The sequence below is a fragment of the Macrobrachium nipponense genome, chromosome 14 (genome assembly GCF_015104395.2).
Source record: "Macrobrachium nipponense isolate FS-2020 chromosome 14, ASM1510439v2, whole genome shotgun sequence".
Lineage (NCBI taxonomy): Eukaryota > Metazoa > Arthropoda > Malacostraca > Decapoda > Palaemonidae > Macrobrachium > Macrobrachium nipponense.
In genome coordinates, this window is record NC_087207.1 from 14,263,466 (window position 1) to 14,271,798 (window position 8,333).

Here is an 8,333-nt window from a genome sequence, read left to right on the forward strand (position 1 = left end):
TGTATTTGCATTTATGTATGTACCATATCTGTCTATATATGTGTATGTATACGGCATATGTATTTATGTAAGTTCTATGATCCGCTCCCCTGATGTCGAAGTATGAATAATAACAACAATAATGATGATTATAATATGAATAACAAGAATAGTGATAATAACTGTAATGAATATTAAAGTAATTATTATATTAAAATTAATAATATCATTATCAACACTGTATGTGGCCGTGTGCATAGGAAAAACAAATCATGTTAAATAATGCATCTTTTATTCATTGCCTAAATACTGGTCTTTATCCACATAGACCCTAGGACCGTTTGGCAAATATCTAGGGTATCAGAACGATACTTAACGTATCCTTGAAACTGCAGGGTAACAATGGTTTTCACAGAGACTGTGTAAGAATTGGTGCATATTTCAAATTAACAGAAACTTGGATTGTGCCATGGAATTGTATTACAAAATTAATATTCTTATTTAATGCCCATTCCTTAATTGTACTCTACTTGGGAGTGTGAATGTGTGAAACAATATAAGAATTCCGTATACTACTGTCACTACTACTACCAACATCTGGGTCTTCATTCATAAAGTATACGAGCCGGGTATCTAGTAACGTACGTCACTATAATACAATATCAATGAGTGGGAGGGTCTTTAGTAATGACGTTACACCAGGCTCTATATACGAGCCTGCTAGATTTATCTAAGTTTCCTTTTAAATTTCTTTGATTTACTCTGATAAGTGCCTTAATTATCAAAATTAGACATCACTGCATATTTTTGCCAATTAGGCTGTGGCTTCCAATAGCTATTTCCAAAATACGATCCATATCCGATGTTTTGGTGAGATTTTATCGATAAAATCAATTAGACACGGCCCTGAAATGCACAGTAGTGAGAGCTTAAAAATGGAAGAATGAAAAGTGCACATGTTAATAACCTGCAGGGTTTAACTGACATTAATTACAAGCCAGGCCTTGACTGGTAGAGATGAAGAGTCACATTTGAAATGGAGAACGGGATTTACTGGGAAAGACATGAATGTGGAAGCCGAAGTGGGTTTCAGGCATCTGCTTCAAGGAGAGACTAACGAACGAAGCTGGGAGAGACGAGACATATATAGCTAAAGTACTCAAATATACATATATCTTACTGTAATGGGCGTTATGTCTGTCCGTCCGTCTGTCATTCAATCACGGCCAAACGGCTGGTCCGATGGGCATGAAACTTGGCAGGCTTTTAGTGGGGATCCACAAGATGGTTTATAATGGGGTTTCATCCTACCTCTCCACCCTCCCTTCCAAGGGGGTGGGGGTGAAAAGGGATTCCCTGAAACGGAGCTGGTTCTGCCCATGAAACGAGGCTGGTTATACCCGTAGACTTAGTTACTTTACGAATTTATCATACATAACTTCTGTGTACAGATGTTTGCTAGTATATATAATAGCAAGAGCGTTGTGGTTATTATTCAGAATAACGGAGAAAATAGTGAGAGAAGGAGATTCACTTAGGAGAGCGGCTCAGGCGGAACGGCAGGTTAGAGAAACATTGAGAAGCATCAAAGTGGATAGAAGCCCTTGAATAGGATGCCTTGCAGGGTTTGACCCTTATTCTTCAGGAGAAAAGGTGCAAATAGTCCAGTCATATTTGCACCATTAAAAAGCTCTTCAAAATTTTAATATGATTTTTGCTTTATCAAGGTCTGGTTTGATTATCATTTCATGAGCGAATGTCCTACGCAGGCTAATAGTCCCTTTGTCGGTGTTCATAAGACTTCAATTTCAGAAGGAAATGAGGAAGATTGTTGCTATGATGTTATATTTCTTATCCTCTGTAATGTTATATGAATTATATAGGCAGCTGCCTCAGTTATTAAAAATGAGTGTATCAATAAGAATATTAAAACACTTTAATCCAGATAAGAATAATACCATGAAGTTGTTTTAAAGTAGACGCCATTGAATACAAAATATGGCGCTGTGAACCGCTTGTTGGAATAGTCACGACAATTCGGTTTTCAAAGGATATGGAAACAGTTCTACGAGAGAATTTTGTAAAATATTGTTTTTTTATGAAATTGTAAGGTCGTTTTCAAAATAATAATAATGATAATAATAATAATGATAATAATAATAATAATAATAATAATAATAATAATAATAATAATAATAATAATAATAAAAATAAAAATAATAATAGTAATGACCTTTGGAAGTATATTGAAGAACCAAGTTTATGTTGGCATAATTTTGTGATATATCAGGATAAAATGAAGTCCCAGACTGAAAAGTCCAGCCGAGATGAAAACAGGCCACAGGAACCGAGGGAAGCTTTATGAAAACAAATGATGGCAATTATCTTCGAAAGTCGTTCCTCATCAGCTTTTCCCGCTTTCGCTAACTTTTAATTACACAAGAAAAAGTAAGTGACCTCGTCCGCATTTATTCAGTCACTTCCCTCTTCCATTTTACCTTTGCCCTTCCTTTTGCACCGGGCCTGAATTTTGTTAATGAAAAATGTTGGCTAATGGTATATCTTCTCTCTCTCTCTCTCTCTCTATCCTCTATCTTCTCTCTCTCTCTCTCTCTCTCTCCTCTCACTCCTCTCCTCTCTCTCTGTAAATATATATATATATATATATATATATATGTGTGTGTGTGTGTGTGTGTGTGTATGTGTGTGTGTGTGTGTGTGTGTGTGTGTATGTATAACATAACTGTATCACGAACATTTGGAACGTGTGATGAATATATAAATAAAGGTAGAAGCCACAAAGGAAAGTGAAACAATAGGAGTATGCTGCTATTGTTTCACTTTCCTTCGTGGCTCCTACTATATATATATATATATATATATATATATATATATATATATATATATATATATATATATATATATACATCGAGCTACAATGTCCTTTAATATCTAATTCGCTCTACCTCGGAATTTAATATATTTTCATATATGCTTAACCGAAGGGGGATTTTTTTCTCGAAAATAGATTTGCCTGGTCCTGGGCGCGAACCAAGAAGACATTCAAATCCAGGAACGTCAGTGAAGCTTTTACCTACCCCACCACCGCGAGAGGCCATAAGTTTATGTCGTCTTCCCCTCAAATACCTTTCGCGCTCAGGTAATTCGTTGGTTTGGAGACAACATCAACCCGCCTCGGCTCCGGTAGCGTTGTAGTGCTTTTTGACAACACGTAGATATTAAAGGACATTGTAGCTCGATGTACATATATGAATCACGTAATGTGATTACCGTAATTCATATATATATATATATATATATATATATATATATATATATATATATATATATATATATATATATATATATATATATATATATATGGTAAGGCTGTGAGTGAGTACATGAGAATGCGTTGGACGGAAAAATTTCTAATGTATTTCACTGCCTGTTATAACCCTTATTAAATCAGCCATAGTGACAGTTCACCGTTATTTTCACCAGGACACCACTGAAATTTGATGATTCCATCTCGCCGACCCCAAACAAAACAATGCTCTTCGACATTCCATTACCTGAGAATCACAGGCATATGTAGTATAAGCAGTTTTCATCCGAGCAAATAATGCCCCACATTCAACCAATAATGGACCACAAATAAGCGCAACTCATTCGGCCGTATTCGTTTGTATCATCAAAAAAGACCCGGAAAGAATTCCGAATATATCTGCGATCATTGAACGGATATATGGCCAAATTATCGTGAACTGAATTTGGAAAATAACTGCCCCCTAACAGCATCAGATGTTTCCATTCATTTCGCGGTGTTTATTACAATAATACACATTTTTCTGCCACGTATCGAATAGGTGTAGTGTATTAGTAACATTAAGAATGTATTACTTACAGAATAATGTGGCTTTTTACATTATTTTGATGAATACTTATAACGCTTCTCATTCATTTTAGCATTATCATAATTTAATAGAATAATCACGAGGGTTCGACGGACTGCTAATTGATCTTCTTTGAGTCACAATACTTTAGAGATAATCTAGCAGCCGACTGCAAGGAACATTGATCAGATGACCTAAATGTTGTTGTAATATCAAAACGTCCCTGAAGCCACCTTAGCTGTCCTCTACCAAGGAGGCCACAACCATTTATCTGCTGCTACTCTGTCCATGACGTCAAGCACACAATTACTCTGTATAACTGACAGAGACCACTAGCGAAAAATCTGAATCCCGAAGCATCTACAGTATAAATAAATGTGCTTGTTTTCATGGGATGAAAATTTTAATTTCTTTAAATAATTAATGAAGGAAGAGTCTTGCACCATCCAATTCAGATGGTATGTTAATCATGAGATAGAAAAGTGATTATAAAGCCGAATAGGCACACTGCAAATGTGAATTACCCCATGATTTGTCATTTTGAATCCAAGCAGGCAAGGCTTCTGCTTGAAAAAATCCCAACGGTAAATTGAGTTTCTTTAGTATTGAGTTTGAAGGTGGAGACGGAAGTTCCCGAGTTAATAAAAAGTATGTTGTTGAAACTTAGAAAAAAATATATCACACTAGATTAAATCCAATCAAATTCATTCAAGAAGGAAAATGCGAACTTAAATTCTATATGGCATTAATATCGATTATATGGGTAGAGATTTGGCTCTGATGTCAATGGCCCGTAGTCAAAATCTTAGCATGACTCATGAAAATTCACTTGGTCATTGAACCTAAGTTTAGATTATGCAATTTCAAGAACAATTCGTTAAGATTGGGGATGGGGTTGCAGCCAAGATCATTCGGGTGGGCGAAAAGGATAAAAGAAAAGAAGAGAGATGCCAAAATTCACAATATGTTTTTCCTCAGCTTGTGTGACAATGATCCTCCCGTAAAAGTGTTTCAGTTTGTTTGGAATTCGTTTTACGAGGGTTATTTGAGTTTTGCATCACAGGTTGTGTGTTGGTTTTCATTAAAGGAATAAACTAAAAAGCAGATCTGAAACAAAAATCTCTGCATTTACTCGTTTTCCCCCAGGGTAAATCGGCTAAGAATCTCAGGTTAACAGTAATTATAGTTTGCAATTACCTCAGAATGTAAGCATTAAAATTTTAATCACGGCAAATGAGCGCCTGGGGGGAGGGGGGGGGGGGATCTGTTCCTCTGAAATTAGAGCGTGAAAATGGTTATATCTGCAACACGTAGGTAATGCTCTTTAGGGATTAGTCGCTGCTAATCCTCTCCTTTGAAGATGTTATTCGCTTTCGCTGGCGTCATAAACCTTTTGTTAGCGCTTTAGCTTTTCTCTCCCATAATGAGCTAACATCTTTTTTAAACAAACCAAGAGGCCAGGTTCAGCACCAAGCTTTCAGGGAATTTAATCCTTATTGTGTAAAGCAAAAGTAAGCCTGGGAAAGAAACAAAATGACAGCGACTGCAAAATCTAAACGGATGTTCACTTCCGTTAAACGGAAGATGGTAGGGAAGAACTGACGTTGAATTTCCACCATTAGTTATCCAATTTGCTGTTAACCTTTGCGCCATCTGCTGAACATTCAGTGGAAAATCTATAATAAGCAGACGCCTTTTTGGCATTTGCATTTGTTTAAGTACTCTTCTGGAATACTGACACGGCACCAAGTTTTTCCTGAGTTATTTTACGATGAAAACCTTCGTCTTTGTTATTGTTTTTTTTTATATTGCTATCGAGTTTTTGGACCGAATATTTCTCGTGATGAATCTAGGGCAGAGATTCCCAACCTTTTATACCGACAAGAAACCCCTGAAACTATTTTTTCATATCCTAGGGAACCTTATCTACAGGCTCTCTCTCTCTCTCTCTCTCTCTCTCTCTCTCTCTCTCTCTCTCTCTCTCTCTCTCTCTATATATATATATATATATATATATATATATATATATATATATATATATATATATATATATATATATACATATATACATATATATACATATATATATATATATATATATATATATATATATATATATAAATCATATAATATACCATTGCCATTAGATCTGTGTAAAATCAGATCAGCGTCATTTGCAATACATATTTATTTCAAGACTTTTTGCGGAATCCCTGATGATGGAATGAGGAACCCCAGGGTTCCACGGAACCCTGGTTGGAATCACTGATCTAGGGAAAGACGTCCTTCTGTACTATTTTTTTTTACTACTTTCCCCTTTTGCTTTATGAGATGCAGACACGTTTGCCTTCAATCAGGTGATTTCTTGCGTCTTTTTCATGATCATCATCAGTATTTTAGTTTCATTATCCTTTTAACTTTCACAAATTATGATAAAATAGTGTGCTGATCTGCTAATTACGAATATGAATGCGTTAATGCCATTATATTGCAGCTAACTTGCAAATCAATAAGGCAATGTGGGAAGCAGTGAAAAATTTTGCTCAAATTGCAAGAGTTTAGAGAACCCATTGAACAATTTCATCATCGCAGCCTCAATTTAAAATTAAATCTTTCCCTCACTTCTGGAGAAAAGGAAAGAATTATATCGATTAAAAACTATCATATATATATATATATATATATATATATATATATATATATATATATATATATATATATATATATATATATATATATATACTTTTCACCGAAGGCGACGTCGTACAAATAAGGATAAAACGTATTATATGTATATATGTATATATATATATATATATATATATATATATATATATATATATATATATATATATATACTGCTATTTCAGGAATTGTCTTCTAACCAATTATTTACCTAATTTAATGTAAAATCATAAATATTTTCTCCCAGCAAATGGACCTCTTACAATGGTTTAAAGATTAAATTGTTTTACAGCTACAAAAAAAGGACATTCAATAAATAATTTCAGCAGATCATTTGATAATGACATTAACTCGCTGGTTCTCTGATAATAGAGTTTTTCAAATTGGACAAAATGTGGGAAAAGTACAAACGTTTAACGTCAAGTGACTTAAAGAATATAATCCTGCAGTGTAACGTCTTCAGAGAAGACGAGGTCATAACGAACGGCCTTTAAGTCGAGAGATGAAATAGAAATAGAACTTCCCTGTTTGTTCTGTCAACAGAAACTTAAAGTTGCTGTTAGACTAAGCCATAGAAAATATTTGACTTTCGCCCGTATCGACAATCACATCTTACTTCTAATACTTCCCAGGGGAAACACGACTTGTAAGTGTCAATGGAAATTCTTTCGATGTCATTTATGAGTAGAACGCCCTTTTTTGGCTATCAAAAAAATATAGAGTATTGACTATCAGGGAAGTAAGAGAATATGAAAGGCATTACAGCAAAGGGAACGAATGGGGTTGCAGCTTGGGGCCGGAGGCACGCTGCAGAGAACCTTAAGTGTAGGGTTGAAATTTGAGTCGCCTTGAAAGTAGAGGGAAGGAGGCTGTAAAGCGGCGAAGTTTAAAACACTCTTTTGGGTTATTACCATAAGTTTTGTTCTGGTGTGATTATTATTAAAAAAAAAAGCACGTTTTGAACACACACACGGCTATCTTTGCATACTCATGTTAAATTATTATCACAAACACACATATCATGCGGTACACTGTAAGCATTACTTAAGGTTCTTTGCAGCGTGCCTTCGGCCCCTAGCTGCAACCCCTTTCGTTCCTTTTACTCTACCTCCTTTCATATTCTCTTACTTCCATCATACTTTCCACCCTCTCCTAACAAATAATTCGCAGTGCAACTTCGAGGTCTCTCTGTTACACCTTTCAAACCTTTTTCTGTCAATTTCCGTTTCAGCGCTGAATGACCTCATAGGTCTCAGTGCTTGTATTCAATTCAATGAAGACTACTGACTTCAGTTTTCGGATTTCAGACAGACAGACGGGTTTTGCAAGCTCACCCGACAGGCAGAGTATCAGAATAGGTAAATAAAAAAAAAAATTGATACAATTCTCCGGCTCTATTATTCATCTGATTGTATTTCGAGATCCTAGTTTAAATACTTTTAAATTGTCCTTTCCACCTGATTATATATTATATATATATATATATATATTATATATATATATATATATATATATATATATATATATATTATATATATATATACGTATATATGTGTGTGTGTATATATATGTATATATATATATAGATATATATATATATATATATATATATATATAATATATATATATATATATATATTATATATATATATTACACGAATCAATATAAATAAGCTTGTGTACTGTTAAGTTCACTCATGATAAAAAAAAATAAACTAAGTTTTCAAATAGCAGAGGATTTCACCATCTCTCCAACGATAATGTTTAGAAAGT